General features: G+C 38.6%; 1 protein-coding gene across 3 annotated transcripts in view; it reads right to left on the minus strand.

Annotated features, from left to right (window-relative positions):
* The window catches only part of RFC3 (replication factor C subunit 3), a 138,058-nt gene that overhangs the window by 96,099 nt on the left and 19,612 nt on the right, over positions 1 to 22,347 (minus strand). For 2 of the 3 annotated variants that reach the window (XR_012514444.1, XR_012514442.1), the window contains exon 10: positions 21,889 to 22,035. The gene's annotated coding sequence lies outside the window, so the exon portion shown is untranslated. Of the gene's footprint in view, positions 1 to 8,237; positions 22,036 to 22,347 lie in introns of those variants that run through there. The other variant, XR_012514443.1, reaches the window with a different exon arrangement.

Consider the following 22,347-nt stretch of genomic DNA (forward strand, 5'->3'; position numbering starts at 1 on the left):
ATAGCTCAGGTTAGATTCTTGGAATCATATTTGAGTTGTCCCTCCAATTCTCATGTTGAAATGTGATCCCCTATCAAATACCTCCATAAAGTATCTAAAATCTACCCCATTTCTTGGATTATATCACTTTCTGCTCAATAATTTTCAAAGGCCTCTCATTATCTTAAAGAAATAATTCTATAGTTTGAAATTTTCAGACCATTGGTGATCTCCTCAACTTATTCCCAGCCCCACAACTCTCCAAATAGATCTCCAGGTCACTCCTTGCAGTCACACTCCCCAATGTAATCACAAGTTTCTACTCGCTCTCATATCTCCACCTTTCACGAATCACTTCAGCATCGCTGTTCATGCTATTTCATCTTCTGACTCCCAATCCTCTACTCTCAGCTGAACTAACTAAATAATCCAAGAACTGAAAGACAGAAGACAGAACAAGAGGAAGAGGATACAATTAGATGCCAGTCGTGTTCTTGAGAGGATATTCTAGGTAGGCTTAGCCTTTCCATTCTTTGGCTAAGTGATATGGTTGGATGATTGACCCCTCCAAATCTCATGTTGAAATGTGATCCCCAGTGTTAGAGGTGGGCTTAGTGGGAAGGGGTGTTGGGGTTAGGAAGGCAGATCCCTTAAGAATGTCTTGGTGCTGGCCTCAGAGTAATGAATGATTTGTCATACTATGAGAGTTCACAGGAAAGCTGTTTTAAGGAGCCTGGCACTTCCTCCCTCGTCCTCTCACTCCCTCTCTCACTATGTGATACTCCAGGTCCCGCATCGCCTTCCACTATGAGTGGAAACTTCCTGAGATCCTCACAAGAAGCCAAGCAGATGTTGGTGACATGCTTGTACAGCCTACAGAACCATAAGCCAAAATAAACCTCTTTTCCTTACAAATTACCTAGTCTTAGGTATTCCTTTATAGCAGCACAAATGGACTAATACACTAAGTTAGAGAGAGGAGGGGGCAAAAATGACAAAAACCTCTGGGAAGATGTTTGGGAGACCGAGAGTAGAGGAAATCTATGCCCCATGCCCAGTAGAACTCTGAAAATTGGCAAGATCCCAGGGTTCTCAAGCTCACATACCAAGAGCAAATAATATTTATACGGCAGGGCAGTGACAAATCTGAATGAGGGACTTAGTGGTCTCATGGAGGGCCTGTGTGCCCATGCAGTATCAAGCAAGAGAATTATGTCATTGTACCAGGGAGCAGCCAACCACATGGACAGCATGGACAGCCTCTGTACAGAGAGAATTCTCATGGGTGAAACCAGGAAGACACAGCAATTACCTGGATAAAATGACTCAAGACTGATGGGAATCAGAACGGCTCAGCTGATGCAGGTGTGGTTAAATGACATAGACCCACAGAACATATGGCTCCACTTGGTACCTGAATATCGTAAAGCCATGCTGCCTTCCCCAAACAACCTCCTTCCTCCCAGAAATGCAGCCTAGGCAGGGAGCGGAAGAGTGCTATATGGATGGAGATGAACTGTCTGTTACTTAGAAGAATGAGGACCCCAAACAGAAATTAAATCCAGAAACAAAAATAATAAAAAGTCTTTTCTTAACTGCCCAATTTTGCACGAGATTCATATCTGTATATGTGCATTGTGTGTGTGTGTGTGTGTGTGTGTGTGTGTGTGTGTGTGTGTGTGTAGTTTTTATTCATTATATTATGGATGCAGTTATAACTATTGTGATGAGAAACAGTCTGTCAGTTAAAAGCACTTCGTGACTGGAAGTAACGTCATTCTACAGACTGTACTCCTAGATACAAAATTATGCTAACCAACTAACTAGCACAACAAATGAAACGTTCTTTAAGGGAAACACCATCCATAAGGAACGCCAGAAAATTATTTTCACAGCCTTTCTTAAAAACTCATGTAAGAATTTATTATAAATAATAGAGTCTGACAGCATTGGGAGGCAATTTGTAAATTTCATTCTATGATGAAATAGTGCAACTGGAAACTTGGGAAGGACTAAACAAGACAGTCTTAGAGGTGACTCCAAAACAGCAACCTTCATTATACTTTTAGATCCTGATTTTCCTATTCCTTGGGTAATTTGGGAACATTTAGGTTGTCAATTGCAGAAAGAAATCAGATAAAAATACCTGAAAATTTAAGACATAGCTATAGAAGATATGCTTTTAAATATGTACATTAAGATATATGAATATATCAAAATATAGAATGTCAAAAATATATGAATATGTAATATATACATATTATATGTAGATTTTAACCTATGTGTCTCTTTTTAAAAATATTTTGATATGTGTGCATATGAATCAGTGGGAAACACTGATTTACATAAAATCATTGATAAAAGCAGCTTATTAATGCAGAAAACCAGCAGAAAATAGATGAACATATCTAATTATAAAGGATGGAAAGCATTAATGGAAAAAGTTGCATAAAGACACTGAAGCTGAGTCAAATCACAGGAAATCTCTAAGCACCTTCTTCAAAATTAACTGTTAAAGATGTTTCATTGCAATTATACTTCACAACACGTTCATTCTCTCTCCCTATGGGATTCCATTTTGCATAGAATCTAAATAAAGTGTCTGGCCAAAAAAATAAAAAACTTTGCTGAGATTGGATTTAATTACCAGACCTAATTCTTCAGTATGGCACTCAGCCAAATAACTGGAAGAAAATGCTGACCAGGCTAGAGACCTGAGCGACTTACCTAAGTGGAAGGGAAAACGTTTTTGATTAATTGAAAGGACAAACACTTCATCATAAATGTCTAAAAGTGAGACGTGTAGAACTAAATAAATCTATAATGCTGTTCAACAGCACTTTTTTGACAATCCTGTGAATTACTGCATCATCTTTGCAAGAAGCATATTTTCACGGGCAACTTTCTACACCTGAAGTAAAATTTAATGTTTTTTACAGCTTCCAGAATAGACATTTCTATTGCTCATAAAAACAATTTCTTACATTTTCAGGGTTAGTTTTACTGCAAAGGGTATTTTACAGTAAATACCTGTAATTGGTTGCAGTACTTTGGTATGGCACAGTTAGTGTTGGTACAAAATTGTTCAGTGAAAAATTGTTTTGGGAGTTTCTAAGTGGAGATGTGTGTGTTCTCACGGTTGAATTACCTCCTTACCATTGAAGGGCAGTGATTGTACATGTTATTTCAAACACAAAAATGTGATCATTTTTCCCTTTTTTTTTTTTTGAGACGGAGTTTTGCTCTCGTTGCACACTTTGCTGGAGTGAAGTAGCGTGATTTTAGCTCACTACAAACTCTGCTTCCTGGGTTCAAGCCATTCTCCTACCTCCGCCTCTCAAAAAGCTGTGATTACCGGTGCCCACCACCACGCCTAGCTAATTTACCACGCCCAGCTAATTTTTGTATTTTTAGTAGAGAAAGGGTTTCACCATGTTAACCAGGCTGGTCTTGAACTCCTGACCTCAGGTGATTCGCCCACCTCGGCCTTCCAAAGTTCTGGGATTACAGGCGTGAGCTACCACTTACAATTTCCCTTTTCAAAGTCATTCTGAAATCAGCAACAATATGCCTGTAAAACAGATCACTTTACCGGTATTATTAATTCAACACCATATTAAAATCAAGTTTATCATCAATGCTTTAAGAAATCTTGAAATTGACATGTAGCCTCTATTTTTATATTTTAAAATTTCTTCCCCTTATTATTTTTTAAGGACAATGACATGCAGCTTTAACTAGTATATTTCACTTTTATACCAATGTTTTAAAATATGATGTAATCTGTTCAAGTATGTTTCTTAGCCAGGCATGGTGGCTCTCATCTGTAGTCTCAGCTACTCAGGAGGCAGAGGTGGAAGGATCACTTAAACCCAGTAGTCCAGCCTGCAATGATCTAAGATTACACCACTGCACTCCAGCCTGGGTAACAGAGCAAGACCTGGTCAAAAATGGTATATTTAATATGTTGCTTAAGTAATGAGAGAGGAAGGAAAAGGATTTGGCTACTTTAAGATATCTCTATGGGACTTGCTGGTTTTATGAAAACAAAGTATCACTAACCAGGAGGAAGTTATTTAAAGGGACATTAATTGGCCGTTGCCAAAGTAACCTCTCCTGATTGGAGGAAAATCATGACAGGGAATCACGCTGCAGACAGAAATATAACATGGCTCATTTTCCTTTCTTCTCTCCTTGCTTTGGCTTGCAGGGAAAGAACAAGGAGTTTCTCTCTCCTCACCGCTGCCTGGGACACATGTGGAGTCCATCATCACATTAAAAAGCCCAGGGATAAGCAAAAACACATCCAAAGCAGGCAGCCAGAAGGAAGAGGAGTCTGGGGTCCAAGTCACAGGATGCACACTAGAGCCAACTAATGCCTCCTCTGCAGACAGGACAAGTAAGAAGAAATAGAGTCACTGATTTAAACATCTGGAGCACTCAAAGGTCGATGTCTTTAAACGTGTTTGTGCAGTCATGGAGGGCAAATTCTACCCTTCCAAGCAAGGGAGGATGGTGGCCAAGAGCCTCTGTCCTCCTCCTCCTCTTGGTTTTCCTGAGTCCCCATTTTGCTACTTCAAGTTTCTACCCTGGCTTTTTCCTTCTCAAAAAAAAAAAAAAAAAAAAAAAATATGCAGCACACTGTCTTTAGTCTCCTCCAGCTGCCAAAATAAAATGCCACAGGCAGAGTTGCTTAAACAACAGAAACATATTTTTCTCATGGTTCTGGAGGCTGCAAGTCCAAGATCCAAGTGACTGCAGGGTCGGCTTCTCCCAAGGCCTGTCTTCTTGGCTTGCAGACAACCACCGTCAAGCTGTGTCCTCACATGGTCTTTCATCTGTGCATGCCCTGGTGTCTCTTGTCTTATAAGGACACCAGTCCTATTGGATTAGGGCCACGCCCTTAGGACATCATTTAAACTTACCTCCTGAAAGGCTCTATCTGCAAATATAGTCATAGTCATATTGGTGGTTAGGGTTTCAACATATGACTTAGTGGGGAAGGGGGACATAATTCAGTCCATAACATGCCCAGACAAAAGTGAGTGATTTTCCACCATTATGTATGGGATGGCAACTTTATTTTTTATTTTAAACTGTAAATATATGCACACACATATGTATGTGCATCCTAATAATGCTTTATTATAAAAATAATTCATGTTCCTCAGTGGGAAAATTTAGAAAACAAAAAATAGTTATTATCCAGTCTGCTACCCAATCACTGCTCAAATTATGCTCCTTTTCCTCATGACTTTTCCGAGTACACTTATAATAGACTATAATCTCTTTACAGAGTCACTTTTATATACTGTTCTCTTCACTCATTAAAATGTAAATGTTTTGATATTATTTTAAATCCTTCAAAATATTTAATGACTATACTTTTCATTATAATGTTATGCCTAGTCTTCAATTGTCTCTATTGTAAGTATGTTGGGTTAGTTTGTTATTATCCAATGCAATTATTTTCCCTCAAAATTCTTGTTTTGCCTCACAATTCTCTTTTAGGCATTTAGATGTTGCCTCAAGGAAAAGATGATACATAGATTTAGAGTTCATGCTCAGCTTCCGAGTTTTATAACAGAGTTTTAACTCTCACAGCAAACATGAAGCAAAGGTCATTTTTTAGTCTCAAAAGCCTGACTTCTGATATCAAATAAAATCACGGTGTATTTGTGGCATTTAGTTTATACCAGAAACAATTAATTTGAAAGCATGGGAAAGCAGACAACACAGTTCATCCAAAGTCCTAGAAGTCAGGGAGAGACAGATGCTGTGGCCACATATGACTGAGTGTGCATTCACCATCTGAGGTTGTATGTACTGTGTGTTGTGAATGGAGTTTCAGATTCAGGGACTGCAGTGCTACAGTTGAAAGAAAAAGAGAGGTCCAAGGAATAGAATTAGAAAAATAATTTTGAGGATAAATTCTTTCTCAAATCTTTAATAGCCTACCATGTTCATTTCCATTTAAATAGATAGATAAATATCTCATTTTTCCATGGATAGAGAGACAGCTAATTGTCTATTTCAATACTTATTCTCCACTTTTTCTGATTAAAAAAAAATGAATGCAATCACAAGCCCCGCTCTTCTCCAACCATAGGTATTACCATGAGATTAAATTCTTGCCATTGAGAAATAAGTAAAAGTGTATCAGATGCCTCTAGAATATCTTAAAAGTTTCCATCCTGAAACATGAATGTGATGTCTGGAGCTTCAGCTGCCATCTCAGAACATGAGGACAAGTTCATGCTCCAAGATTTGTGCAGTGAAGAGTGGGAAGGGGCCTGGTTACCAATAATTTTGCTAAGTTGCCAGACTAGCCCCAGAATTGCTTTTACCTGAGGAGAAAACAATTCTGTCATGTTTAATCTACTGTTATTATTTATCATAGGATTTTCTGTTACATGCAGCCAAACCTAACCCTACCAAATATGGTGCGCTACCTGCCGATTTGGAATAGCTGAGAGTTAAGTATCCTCAAGCTACAGCAGGGCACCAAGACACAAAACAAGGAATACTGAAGCTAAAAGAAATGGAGAAGTCATTTGGCCAAGCTGCTCCATTTTGTAAACTAGATCAAATCTCTCTGGATTAAGGCTGGTCATTGATAAGATAATGTTCACATCTCAGCTTCCAGGATGGTTATGATCTGGTCCCTTCTGCTCCATCCTTATTTCACAATATAGAAATTATCCTCAGGAACTGTCAACTCGTGTTAGTATCTTGATAAATTATGCACATCATTTCCCCATGTGTTTATTACGTGACAGTCCTTCTGTTAAAAATATGCTTTCTCTGCTTAGCCATTTTGCTCAAAAATTCCCTTTTTGATGAAAACTGTCTACCTCCAAACTGCCAGACACACTGATCATTTGCTCTTCATGCTGTCTGTAAGATTTATATATTTTTATATTACTAGACTCAAACATGTAAATAAAGTCAGCATCAAATGCAATATTTATTTCTGTATTCCCAGTACCCAGAACAGCAATATACAGTAAGTGCTGAATAACTGTTGAACTGAATTGCATTTCACGTTAGAAAATTAAGGACTCTGAAAAGGTTACCACATTGGGTGAGCAAAGAGAACAAAGAGAGCCAAGATTTACATCAAAGGTTCAAATAAAAGAGGAAAAAATGAAGCCAAAATATGAATTTCAATGTTAGCCCCAGTAATACTCCCCTGTGTTTTATCCTCTTAATTCATTAGGCTTAAACATGAAGCCTATGATCAGCCAGAGATGCTCACTGCCTTGGGAGAGCTCTGCTCCCACCTCCATGGACCACACCCTGCATTAATCTCTGCTGGTTTGTGTTTCCTTGAGGGTCCAAGGGCAGGCAGCTAAAATGTCATCCCCAGAATAATCTGCAGTGAGTCCGAACCATACATTCATTATGTCAGCTTTGAATCCATTCAATAGGAAGGGCTGAAAATGTATCCCCTATTCTATTTTCCGTCCAAAATTATGTCCAGGCATACTGTCTAATGCAGCATATCAGAGATTCTACAATGAGATTGGATGCTATCTTGAAGACATTTCAATAGCCAAACATCTCTAAAGAGATGCCTCATATTTGAACACAATTTCCTTGCTATTATTAAATTCCAAGGAAGAAATTTGTATCCAAAGATTAGATTGCTTTACAAGTTGAAGTTCAAAGGCATAAAAAGCCAAAAGAACTAAAGTTTGAAATAAATTTCTCTTGCCCGTGTATTAAAGTTCAAGAACAAAGTCCACTTACAAAACAAATGCCCGCCCGCCTCACATCCTCTTTTCCCAGGCTTAGTTGGCAGGATCTGCTGCCGGGATAGAGCTGATGTTCTTCTAGTAACCACCTGTCTCTCACTGGAATGAGTCTGGAGCTTCCAATGCCTCTCAAACCATAGTAATTCAATGCCCAGTCCCTCAGGAGCCTTACTTTTAAAGAGTCAAAACAGCTAACAGGACTCACAGAATTACCACAGCCCTTTGTCACACTCACTGAATTTATAAAGCCAATCTCCTGCCCATAGATCAATTATTCCAGGCAAAATCGCATTACCAGAACCAGAGCTACCAGGACCCTAATGATCCTGCTATCTGAGAGAAAAGGAAAATCTTTCTGGAGTCAATCTCAACAGGATGTCTCTCATTCAATTGTCTGGATTCCATGACTTGCTTACTCTTGCTCATTAATTGGTGTACATATATATATATCAATGATGATACACACACACACACACACACACACACACACACACACACACATCAGTGGGAAAATATTCTCCCAGGAATTAGTTTATTTTGCGTTTAGCATTTACAATTACATTTCCATATCACTTTTTTAACTTTCACTTTAAGTTCAGGTACACATGTGCAGGTTTGTTACAAAGGTAAACTTGTGTCATGGGTGTTTGTTGCACAGATTATTTCATCATCCAGGTATTAATATCTGTTAGTTATTTTTCTTGATCCTTTTCCTCCTCCTACCCTCCACCTTCTGCTGGGCCCCAGGGTCTGTTGTTTACCTCTCTGTGCCCATCTGTTCTCTTTATTTAGCTCCCACTTACAAACGAAAACATGTGGTTTTTAGTTTTCCATTCCTGAATTAGTCTACTAAGGAAAACGGCCTCCTGCTTCATCCACGTTGCTGCAAAGGACATTGAAACTGTTCCACTTCCTTATACCATATACAAAAATCAACTCAAGATGTATTAAAGACTTAAATGTAATACCCAAAGCTATAAACACTCTGGAAGACAACCTAGGAAATGCCATTCTGGACATAGGAATGGGCAAATATTTCATGGCAAAGATGCTAAAGGCAATTGCAACAAAGGCAAAAATCAACAAATGGGATCTAATTAAACTAAAGCGCTTCTGCACAGCAAAAGAAACTATCAGCAAACTAAACAGATAACCTAGAGAATGGTAGAACATTTTTGCAAACTATGCTTCTGACAAAGGTCTAATATCCAGCATCTATGAAGAACTTAAACAAATTTACAAGGAAAAAACAAACTCATTAAAAACAGACAGAGGACATGAACAGACATTTTTCAAAAGAAGACACACATGAAGCCATCAAGCATATGAAAAAAAGTTCAGCATCACTGATCATGAGACAAATGCAAACGAAAACCACAGGGAGATACCATCTCATACCACTCAAAATGACTACTGTTAAAAAATTTAAAAAATAACCAGTGCTGATGAGGTTGCAGAGAAAAGGGAATGCTTATACACTGCTGGAGGGAGTGTAAATTAGTTCAACCACTGTGGAATGCAGTGTGGCAATTCCTCAAAGACCTAAACACAGAACTACCATTCCACCAAGCAATCCCATTACTGGGACTATACCCAAAGGATTATAAATTGTTCTATCATAAAAACACAGACACATACGTTCACTGAAGCACTATTCACAATGGCAAAAAATCGATCTAAATGCCTATCAATGGTAGACTGGGTAAATAAAATAGGGCATAGAGATACCATTTCTTTACATTTCCATTTTTGTAGAAAAAAATCATCTATGTTCCCTGTGTCCTTGCTCAGGGTGTTAAGAAAAACAAAATCAGGTCAACTTAGAAAAAATGTTAAAAGTTTATTGTGCATACTAAGAACAGTTCTCAAACTGGGAGGCCTCAAGCTGAAAGCGGTAAGAAGCCCCACGTATAGCAGCCACAGTGCAGATTATAAAGCACACAGGAGGAGTCTTTTAACCCTTTTTTCCTTGGCTGTTGTATATTACCATCCCTTTCGAGGCAAGTAGAGTTGTTTAAGCTCATTTGTCTATAGTCAATTGTTTTAATTTCAACTGAACCATGATCATAAAGCTTACATTTTGTGTTTCAGTCTGGATTAGAGCCAGCATTATGGAAAATCAGGATGATTAAAGGTTTGACTACATGGTTATGGGCAGTTTGCCCTAGAGTATATCTAAACTATGACCTTGGTTCTTCTTTTTCTTTAATAGTATCATTTGAGGCATTTCTGTCTCCTTGCAAACTTGAAATGGACACTTGAAATAATGGCAGTCAGTCCCCAAAATCACTGTGAGTTCTTTCTTCCCATTGAGCATATCCAGAACATCTATTTCCATTTCCCCATAGAATCTTGGGTTTTTAAGCCAATGATGGTGCCCTAAATTCAGTCTCTAATCCATGCCACACCTGTACCATCTCTCAGGGGCAGCCATTCTTAGTCCTGTGCCACAGGGGATATTTCTACCACTTGTAGCTATGGAACTACTTGGGCCATGAAACTCATCTGCCAGGAAAGATTTTTCTTTCATTCACAATTTGTCCTAGCTGAAAAAATCACCACTAAGATTCCTGCACTAAAGCAATTTTGTTGTTTCTGAAATTAAAATTCTGATGCATTGGTATTTAATTTCCCTGTGCTATTCCCCAACACCTTTCAAGAAGGCTACTTGAGTTTCTTAGCAATTTAGTTTACTTCTTAAACTGGTCCCTTTTCTTCTCTAGTCTATGTAAGAGCTAATGCTGCCTGCTGGAACTGAGTGTCTTCCTTCTATTTGCTTTGTCTTTGCTTTCTGTCCAAGGCAATGATTTTTATAACTACTCTGGATTCATCTACCATAGTAAAAAAGGTCTACCATAGTAAAAAAGAAATCAACAAGCTCTCTGTTCACTGTTCAAATTTTGTCCACCACACCCTCGATGACATGGCTATCTCAACATAGATTCTTCCATCAGACAGTTAACAAAAACCTAAACTTGGTCTCTGATTGCCACATCTGTATTTCTTCATATTCTTCTACCTTCCATTAAGATCCTACTTTCATAAATTCATCAACTAAGTTCAGTAAGTTCTCTCAGAGTAAATGCAATGCTTGTATCTTCTCTGTGATGACTGTGTTACATGGAAACTCATGTAAGAAATGCTTTGAGTATCTCTCATGCATTTTTCTCTCAAAGTCTGTCCAGATTTTTATAACTCCTTGGTACAGCTGTTCCAGTCTTCAAGTAGTAGATCCCCAGTTGCTCACCTCTCAGTGGTTTTCTTGAGTTTATCATCATAGACGCCTCTTAGATTTCCTTGGATTCCATATACCATTTACGATCTAACAACAAACATATCTTTCCCTCTTTCAAAGTAGGTCAAATTTGGGTACCTTTTTCCACCCCTTATATACTGGTCTAACTCCATCTTAAAGGTACCTTTCTCCCTGTACTCTTTCTTAAAGTAAATAATCTCTTCCTTCAGCTTATCCTGCCTATGTTCCTTTATTTTATTAACCTTCCTCTGTTTCTGGATTTAATAGAACTGAAGTACCATCTTTTCACCACTCTAGTTTTTTTGTTTTCTTGAGCAAATGGAATTATCGGAGGCAACCAGTTCCAGGCACAAAACACTTTGGTTTCCTTGTGTTTGGTTTTCCAATGTCATTTAGTTGATTTCCTATCTCAAGGGAGAGCAATTTCTTTCTAATAAGAGGCCAGCCACATCTCTTATTTCCTAATTAAATCTAATAAATATCTATGGTGAAATCACAATTTGAGTCTCAGATATCAAGTCAGGGTTAGAACTTAGGATATTAGTGTATTCAGAACTAATGTGGGATTCTATTATGGGAAAGCGAGTCTTAAAAGCCTGTGGAAATGCCACATGAAAGGTTAGCAGGTGCCTTCACAGCCCTCCTTGATCCTGAAAGAGGTCTTCTCTTGAATCTGGAATACCCGATCTAGATTATCTAGCTGGTCTTGGTACTAACCATGTAGACCTAGAGCCTCTCTAGTGCTCTGTTATACATAGAGCTAGTTGCCTTGCAGTTTAAAAGTGGCAAATACTCTTCTGACCACCAGTGTTTAAAATGCTTGTAGAACGCTTCTCTACAATGGAATTTTGTCCCAATTTAGGACAAGCTTGGTCTGTGCATTAAGCTAAAGCAGTCTCTACCTGAAGCACCCAACACAGCTAAAGGACTGTGTCTTATTTTCTCACGAGTTGTGTAAGTCAGAGGTTGCAAGCTTAAAATTCCTCATGACAGCCAGAGCTTTCTTCCCAGGCTACAGAAGTTCAACGCCAAATGCAAACATGTAAAAATTTGGCCTAAAATAAGTCTCCATAAACTATCATACTCAATAAATTTCTTCTCTAAAGTCCAAGACCCACATTTCTGGGCCTTGGATGCACAAAAACTTTCTCCTTCCAAAATTTCTTTTATTATTATTTCTCAATGTTCCTGGTGAATATACTAAATTTTGAGGTTTCTGAGGTTTACTCCCCAATAAATAGGAACATTATTCTATAATCTGCTTAGAAAAAGTTGAGATTAACAAAATAGACTCAGTGGGAAGCTAAAATATAACCTGTTACTGATAGAAACCAGGCCAGAAGACATGGTTTTTTTGTTTTTTTGTTTTTGACGGCAGGGCAGGGGTCGGGGGGTAGGCAGTGCTAGACTTTAGGCCTCCTTGCAGGCAAGAAGCCTGACTACTACTTACATATAGGCTCATTCCCAAGAGAAAGACAGTTGGAGCCAAGTCAAGTAGGTTCACTTATTCTCCTCAAAGTTGACAATTAAGTAAGATACTCCATCTCTCTAAGAGCTGGATGAATAAAGACAGGCCTGTAGTAACACTATTGAAGCTTACTTCCAGGAAAGAAAGATTAGAAATGGGAGAGAATTATTCCTGGATGATAATACTTACAAACACAGTTAAAATCTTTGCTTATTGGTTTTTATATTGAAAGTAACTTTTCTCAGGATATTTGTGCAATTCTGATAATGCAATACTCTCATAATTAGTTTTCAGTACCATGTTGCACCTCAATTTAATAGATCCTATTTCTGGAATATCAATGTTTCACAATATTAATGTCAATTTGTTTTTATAAAATTTGATATCCGAAAGCCAATTTTAGAATTCAGTCTTCAACTTCACAGTTTAGGGAATGGATTCATACTTAGGTCTGCTAGTTAAATGTCTGGATATTATTTTCCCTTAAGATTATAGACCAGATTATTCCCAAATAGTTTCCTGAAGAGCCAACTGCACAATGTATGACTTGGATCAGTATGTGTGTGCAATGCTTTAAGAATGACCTTACACAAAAAATAGTATAAGGTCACCTAGGGAGAGAATCTTATGAGCAGCAGAGTGTCAAGATAAAGCTACCTTCCACATTTGATGGCTTGGTAAGAAAAAGCCAATAAAGTGAGCAGCCAAGGAGGTAGGGGAAAAAATAAAAGAGTATTTGTCTCAGGGAAACAACAGGAAAAGGAGACTCAAGAAAGGGCAACACATATTGCTGAGGTCAACTAGAAAATTCATTGGATACAGAGCAAGAATTCAGTGGATGGAGATAAACACACATACATCCCTACCTTTTAGACTAAATTGAGTTTTTGGAGTTGTAAGAGGGAAAACTAGATTAAAATGGATTGCAAACTAAGAATATGTAGGCAATATGAACAAAAAAACACTTTCTAAAAATGTGTAAAGACAGAGAGTACAAGAGGAAGATGTGAGGTCTATGAATGATTTTTTTAAAGAGATACTTGACCATATTTATAAAACAACGACAGTTTCTGCTTCTGGCATGGCTGACAATCTTCCAGTAGGAAACAACTATCAGCTTTGAACAAAGTATAAAAAGGAACTACTGGAGGAGATGAAGCAAGATGGCCAAATAAAACTCGCTAGAGATCATCCCCTCCCCGACCGCAGGAACACCGAACTACTACCCATACAAGAAAGCACCTTCGTAAGAACAAGAAATCAGATGAGCGATCACAGTACCTGTTTTTAACATTGTATTAAAGAAAAAGACACTGCAGAAGGAAAGATGGTCCTGAATTGCCTACACTACCCCTCTCTCATCCCCCGTCAACTGCAGCATGGTGCAAAGAGAGAATCTGTAGGCCAGGCACAGTAGCTCATGCCTGTAATCCCAGCACTTTGGGAGGCCGAGGCAGTTGAATCACTTGAGGTCAGGAGTTCGAGACCAGCCTGGCCAACATGGTGAAACCCCATCTCTACCAAAAATACAAAAATTAGTCAGACATGGTGGCAGGCACCTGTAATCCCAGCTACTCGGGAGGGTGAGGCAGGAGAATCGCTTGAACCTGGGAGGTGAAGGTTGCAGTGAGCCAAGATGACGCCGTTGCACTCCAGTACCTGGGCAACAGAGTGAGACTCCATCAAAAAAAAGAGAGAGAGTATCCATGTGCACTGGAACTCAGTGCTTCAGGGCAGAACTCAGGGGCACCCATGGCGGGAACATTTATACCAGCCCTAGCCAGAGGGGAATTGTCCATCCCAGTAGTCAGAAATTGAGTTCCAGTTAGCACCATCATCATGGGCTAAAGTACTCTAAATAAACTTTAATAGCAGTCTAGGCCACAAGACTGGAATTCTTGAGCAAGCTCTGGTGCTACACTGTGCTTGAGGTCTGCAGACTTGGGATACACAAGACCTAGTGAGATGCCAGACAGGGTAGCCAAGGATGTGCTTGCATCACCCCTCCTCCAATCCCAGGCAGTACAAATTGCAGCTGCAAGAGAGACTCCTTCCCTCCACCTGCGGACAGGAGAGGGAAGAGTAAAGAGGACTTTGTCTTGCAGCTTTGGAGACCAGCTCAGCCACAGGAATACAGGACACTTGGCAGAGTTCTGAGGGCCTCATTCTAGGTCCTAGCTCCCGGATGACCTTGGTAGACACACCCTGGGCCAGAAGGGAACCCGCTCCCTTGAAGGGAAGAACCTAGTTCTGGCAGAATTCATCACCTGCTGACTAAAGAGCCCTTGGGCCTTGAAAAACATCAGTTGTAGCCAGACAGTACTTGCCACATGTCTTGGGTGAGACACAACTTTTCTGGTGAGCCAGAAAAGTTCTGGCTTCAGTTCTGACACAGCAGTCCCAGTGGTGGTGGCCAGAGGGGTGCCTGTGTCACCTCTCCCCTAGCTCCAGGCAACTATGCATGGAGAAAGGCAGATACTCCATTTGTTTGGAGAAAAGGGAAGAGAACAAGAGCTTCTGCTAAGTAATCTAGGGAATTCTCTTATATCGTACCCAAGACCACCAAGGTGGTACCTCTATGATTCTGTATGAGTCACTGCATTAGTAGGGCGCCCTCTAATGCAGATATGGCTGCAGTGATCAGACACTTAGATCATAATGCTTAATTCTCTCTGAATGCTTGGAATGCCTTCCCAAGAAGGACAGGTACAAACAAGCCCACACTACAATAAATACCTAACTCTTCAATGTCCATCCACAAGCATCAAGGCCATCCAGGAAAACATGACCTCACCAAACAAACTAGATAAGGTATCAGTGACCAATCCTGGAGTGACAGAGGTATGTAACCTTTCAGAGAATTCCAAATGGCTGTTTTGAGGAAGCGCAATGAAATTCAAGATAACATGGTGAAGGAAGTCAGAGTCCTATTAGATAAATGTAACAAAGACATTGAAATAATTTTTTAAAATCAAGCAGAAATTCTGGAGCTCAAAAATTCAATTGGCATACTGAAGAATACATGGGAGCCCTTTAATAATTATCAAACAGAAGAATTCGTGATCTTGAAGACAGTCTATTTGAAAATATAGTCAGAGAAGACAAAAGAAAAAGAATGAAGCATGCCTACAAGATCTAGAAAACAGCTTCAAGAGGGCAAATCTAAGAGTTACTGGCCTTAAACAAAAAGGCAGAAAGAAAGATAGGGATAGAAAGTTTATTCAATTGGAGAGTAACAGAGAACTTCCCAAGCCTAGAGAAAGACGTCAATACTCAAGAAAATTACAGAACACCAAAATTTAACCCAAATAAGACTATCTCAGGGCATCTAATAATCAAACTCCCAAAGGTCACAGATAAAGAAAAGATCCTAAAAGTAGCTAAAGAAAAGAAACAAATAACATACAATGGAGCTCCAATGTCTGGCAGCAGATTTCTCTATTAAAATCTTACAGGCAGGAGAGAGTGGTATGACATATTTAAAGTGATGAAGGAAAATATATTTTATCCTAGATTAGTAGATCCTGTGAAAATATCCTTTGAACATTTAAGAAGAAATCTTTCCCAGATAAACAAAAGCTGAGGGATTTCATCTACAGTAGACCTATCATACATAATGCTAAAGAGATTTCTTTGATCTGAAATAAAAGAATGTTAACGAGTAACAAGAAATCATCTGAAGGTACAAGACTCACTGGTAATAGTAAGGACAAAGACAAATGCAGATTATTATAACACTGTAACTGTGGTGTGTAAACTATTCAAATCTTGACTAGAAAGACTAAAAGATTTATCTATCAAAAAATAACTTTTTAGACAGTATAAGGCATAAATAGAAACAACCAAAAGTTGAAAAGCAGAAGGGATGAAGTTAAATTATAGAATTTGTATTAGTTTTCTCTGTTAGTTTTTGAAATTAGTGTTAAATTATCATCAGTTTAAAATAATGGGTCATGTTATTTGCAAGCCTGATAGTAACCTCAAGTCAAAACATCTATAACAGATGCACAAACAAGAAAAAGCAAGATATTGAAACATTACCACTGAGAAAATCAGGCAAGTAGGCAAGCAGGAAGGAGGGAAGGAAGAAAGGCCATAAAATAACCAGAAAACAAATAATAAAATGGCAGTAGAAAAAGCAACTGCTGGAGAGAGAAGAACAGAAACTGGAAAGGAGTCAACAACTGGAAGGTGGACAGAGCACAAGTGTTTTTCATTTTTTAGAGCATTTAGTCTGAGGGCAGGCCACAGTCATCATTAACATGCATACACATTCTTCTGTACTCTCTGAAGCCCAGATCACTCATAACCACAGGATACCATTCACACCTACTCAACATACAAGGAAGTAGAAAAACATGATTAATTATCAAAAGACAACCGACATAGAACAATCCCAACAAGATGGGAAGCTTAACAAGTTAGATGGACAGCTTCTCTACTGTATCGAGAGAATACAGATTGCATATAATTGTAGATATAGTAACATAGGATGCATACAAGTGAGGATATGGTAACATAATATGCATACGGATTTGGTTTTGGTAGCTGACTAACAAGAAATTAAAGTTATCTGCTCCAAATTAAGTTTTGAAAGAGGCATTGTGGAAACTTGATCAGAGAAACCTATGTCTGTCGGGCAGTGTTGGCAGCCCGTTTCTTGGTTGGGAGCTGTTAATTTACTAGAGTATCACCCATGATCAGCTGGATCCAGTTTCTCATCTGCAAAACAAGATCATAATGTCTAGTTCAAGGATTGTTAGAATTAAATGAGAGAATGCCTGTAAAGAATTTAGCATAGTGCCTCACATAAAGGTACTTAATGTACTCTGGGAAAGCTGTGTCAAGTTCTTTCCACGCCTACCGCTAGTAATTATTTGGCACAGCTGCTCTTTAGGACGTTGCTTAAGTTTCCTGTGCTGCTATACTAAAGAAAAGGTAACTTCAGTGGGCTATCAACTAACCAAACAGCTGCAAAAGGCGCATAAACTACTAAGCCGCAAAGATACCACACGGTGTTTGTAAATTGGCATTAGGCTGCAATTTAGATAGGAGCTGATGTTTGTGGAGACAACTATTTTTTGCAAAGCTACAGAGAGGAAAGTGATTTATTGTAAGTCTTGTACACTACGATCAAATTGACAAAGAACATCTTGTGATAATGCTCCAAATTTCCATAGAAATTGTAAACAGGAAAAAAAAAAACAGGAGCAAACAGCTGGAGAAATCTGTTCATCAATCTGAAAAATATGAAATGATTATGTTTTGCTTGGGAACTAGGTACAAGGAAAATTGCTGCTAAGGGTTGAGTTTTTTGGGTTTTTTTTTTTTTTTTTTTTTTTTTACTTTTTAAAGAATGTGTTTTGTGACTGAGTGCTATAATTTAGAAATAACATTTAATATACTATTACTCAATTCTGATACATCTCAGAGTGTAAAACAGCACTTAAAACCACAAGTTTCTGTTATGATGCATATTGCACAACTACAAATCCCATGAACAAAATTTTAATTTATATAATAAAACATAAAATCATCAATTTTTAAAGAACAGTATAAAATAATGATTCACACACGGAAACCAGGGAACAGTATAAAATAATGATTCACACACAGAAACCAGAGCCTTAGGTTAGAATCCTAACTTCAAGACTTATACTGCCAGTAACATAATGGGCTTGCCCTCCCGCTGTACAACTAGAAAACTGGACAAAATATATAAAGCAACCAATGAGGTCAACTCTACTATCACTCTGGCTTTCTGCCTGGAAGAAAGTGGCTCTGGAGTGGGAAAGAAAAACCTTCCTTCCTACCCTGCATTTGGCTACAGGGTGGGAAGGAAAAACTGCTAACACTGAGGTGAGAAAAAGGAGAATTCAAAGACGCTGAGATGGCTGCCTATGTTGGGCAGAGATATGGAGAGAAGGGAGTTACACAAAAAGTGCTCCTACATAAGAGGTGCCTTGTATCTTTGGCTGATTACTAACGGGCAGGTAGCGGATACAGTCTGGATCCATTGGACAAAGAGGGTTCACATCTTAGGTGGGACAGTGTAGGGTGGTGGGAGATTAGGTTACATTACTCAGAATGGCATGCAATTTAAAACTTACAAATTATTTCTGGATTTCTTTTTTCCTGAGACAAGGTCTTGCTCTGTGGCCCAAGCTGGAGTGCAGTGGCATGATCATAGCCCATCACAGCTTCAACTTCCTAGGTTCAAGCAATCCTCCCACATCAGTACACTACCAGCTGGGCCCACCAGCACATGTCACCACACCCAGCTAATTTTCTGTTTTATCATTTGTAGAGACAGCATCTCAATATGTTGCCCAGATCAGTCTCAGACTCCTGGGCTCAAGCAATTCTCCTACCTCAGCCTCTCAAAGTGCTGGAATTACAGGCATGGCCACCAAACCTGGCCACACAATATTTTCAAACTGCAGTTGATCCATAGCTAAAACCATGGATAAAATAAAAACTGTAAGCTGAATAATTTCCAGAGCTCCCACAAGGCTGGAAGATAGGTGAGTTCTGGTGACCCAGGGTGGTGACACCTCAATGATCTCCAGGGCATGCAGTTAGAGACACCAGAAATATCATGCCCCCATTGTAAAACTAAATTAGAACTAAAGACTACTGCAGGCCTACTCCAACAAAGTTTACAAATAAGCATGAAAAAGAACAAGCTGATAGATACTCAAATACAGTTGACCTTTGAACAATGCAAGGGTTAAGAGAATAGACCCCTATGCAGTCAAAAACCCCTGTATACCTTTTGATTCCCCCAAAATGTAATTACCAATAGCCTATTGTTGCCTGAAAGCCTTACCAATAACATAAAGTCAACTCATTTTGTGTATGTCTTATATACTGTATTGTTACAAAAGCTACAGAAAATAATGAATATGGCAGAGAAATTACATTTACAGTACTGTACTGAAACTTCAAAACGAATATACTGCCTGAAATGGAGGGCAACCATAGCTTTAGACCTCAATCTGTAAAGGTACTTAAGAAGCAATTCAACTTTTTCTTACGTCATGACTTTCCTCTGCTTCTTGAGAACACTTCCGGCACCACTAGTAACCTTCGTATGGGTCTCATGGTATTATTCAAGGCTTATGTTATTGCACTAAACATGGTGAAAAATACTTCAGAACCACAAGACATCACTTTTCTTGCAATATGCAATTTACTGGCAACACAAACTGCTCAGATATATTAGTACTACATGATGTCTTAAATGAATGCTCACACTTAAGCTCACTGCAGTATCAACAAAGGTGGCTACAAAAGTATTATGGCAGCACAGTATATACTGTAATTTTATGCAGTTATGATTTAATATTGCACTCCCCAACCTTTTTGGCACCAAGGACCAGTTTTGTGGAAGACAATTTTTCCATGGACCCCAGAAGGTAGGGGGGTGGTGATGGAGGGGAATGAAACTGTTCCACCTCAGATCATCAGGCACACAGTTTCATAAGGAGTACACAAGCTAGATCCCTCACGTGCACAGTTCACAAGTTTCCACTCCTATGAGAATCTAATGCCACTGAGCTGACCAGGAGGTGGAGCTGAGGCGGTAACAGTGTCTGGTGCTCACTGGTCACTCACCTCCTGTTGTGCGGCCCCTTTCCTAATAGGCCACAGAGAGGTTAAGGATCTCCAAATTTTGCATTTGTTTACATTTCTCTTGGCTGTGAATAGTACCATGTATGGTCTGAGTTTATGAAAGTTTTGATAAATTTCAACTTTTCATAATAGATTTGTATATATTTTATCATAGTAAATAATGAAACAAACTAGTATCTACACATATTTTATGCATTTATGATGTACCTTTTTAAAATTTTTAAAAATATTCCTAGGTTATGCAGTTTGTCTATGAATATTTTCTAATTAAGTCGCTACACGCAGTTTAGACCTGTGTAGTTCAAGAGTCTACTGTAATGGTCTGCCAAGACAAAGTCCAACAGTTAAAAAAAAAAATCCAGAATTCAGACACTTGATAATGTAACATGACAGTGTAATGTCAAAAGAGCCAGAATCCAATAAAAATTAATGTGCATACGAAAAGGTAAGAAATCTGACTCACAACCAGGAAAAATGAGTCAACAGAAACAGATCCAGTTCACGCAACAGAAACAGATCCAGAAATGACAGATATAATAAGCGGATGGACTTCAAAGAGTTATAAATACGTTTAAAAGATCTGAAGAGAAACATAAAAACAATGAGAAACATTAAAAAGCAGCAAATGAAACTGCCAGAGCTGGAAACTTGAAGGAAACAATTCAAACTGAAGGACAGTGAGAAAAAGTTAGGAAAAAGTGAGACTGTGACTTATGCAACAGTCCAATAAAGATGTCGTCTTACAGAAGGGGGCAGAAAAATATTCAATCACAATTTTTCAAACTTTAATAAAATACATAAGCCCATAAATCAAGGAGTGCAACAAACCCAAAGTAGTGTAAAGCAAGATAAACACACACACACACAATCACACCAAGATACATCTTACTCAAACTGCTGGAAACTATTCATAAACAGAAGTTGGAAATCTTAAAAGCACACATAGTAGTAAAATAAAATTAAAAATATGATGACTACAGATCTCTCTTCAGAAACAATACAACCCAGAAGACAAAATACAGATGGGGAAGAAACACTGTCAAAGTACAGTATTTCATCTGTATTTTGTATTTTGAAACCATCTCCATTTTTTCCATTGAAAATGCTTTCAAAAAGGAATGCAAGACGAAGATATTTTTAGGCCAAAAAGCTCTGGGATAATTCACCAGAAGACCTGCTTTACAAGAAATTATAAACTTTTTTGGGCTTTAAAATAAATAATGCCAGAACAAAATTTGAATCTGCAAAAGCAATGAAGAAATGAATCAGTGGATGGCTACTTCGACTAATGGAAATAGGAAGATAGTGGGTCATTTCCCACTGCAGTTAAGTACAGAAGTGAACAAAATTGTCAAAAAAAAAAAAAAAAAAAACCAATTCAGTTACACTGAAAACTGATTAAAGTTGAACAACAAATTGAAAAATGTCTATTATTTAAAAACTGATCAGCTTCAGGTAAAAATGTTTGCAACACTATCACCTTCTGTGCCTGGTGATGCAACCATGCACCTGTCACTTGGCCAGTACAAATTGTAGCTTTGTAAGTTTAGGGCTGGATGCATGCAGCCAGGGCAGTGGACTTGATTCAGGGTCGGGGCAAGTAAAACTCATTGCTTTGCTGGATAAAAATGGCAGACTTGGTTCCAAAAGGATCAGGGAAAATCCATACAATAGTTTTGCTAGCTCAAACTTGCGGGCCTAGTTCATGGCCATTAACAGACAAATCAGAAATTAAACTGAGATCCTAGAAGTGGAAAAACCATAGAGAGGTTAAGTTAAGCTCCCACATTTACCTGATTGACTGCTAACATACAAAAAATTAGCCAGGCATGGTAGTGGTTGCCTGTAATCCCAGCTACTCAGGAGGCCGAGACAGGAGAATCACTTGAACCGGGAGGTGGCAGTTGCAGTAAGTCGAGATCATGCCATTGTACTCCAGCCTGGGCAACAAGAGTAAGATTCTGTCTCAGAAGAAATAATAATAATAATAATAATAAATTATAACCAAGGGGTACTGAGGACTGATTGCAACCCTGAATGCATTCCTCATTCCACATGTAGTTCAGTGGCCTTGTAGTCTCATGACGTCTAAGCTAACTGTTGAAATCATTGGTTGGTCACTAAACTACACAGACAGAAAGATAAAGCCAGGCTAAATTAAAAGCAACTGAGCAGAAACATCAGTGACTGTATAATGCAATGGAGACAAATTACACAGCTGACATCTAAACAAGCCATGAAACAAAAACAGA

Source organism: Saimiri boliviensis, chromosome 16, assembly GCF_048565385.1.
Source record: "Saimiri boliviensis isolate mSaiBol1 chromosome 16, mSaiBol1.pri, whole genome shotgun sequence".
NCBI lineage: Eukaryota > Metazoa > Chordata > Mammalia > Primates > Cebidae > Saimiri > Saimiri boliviensis.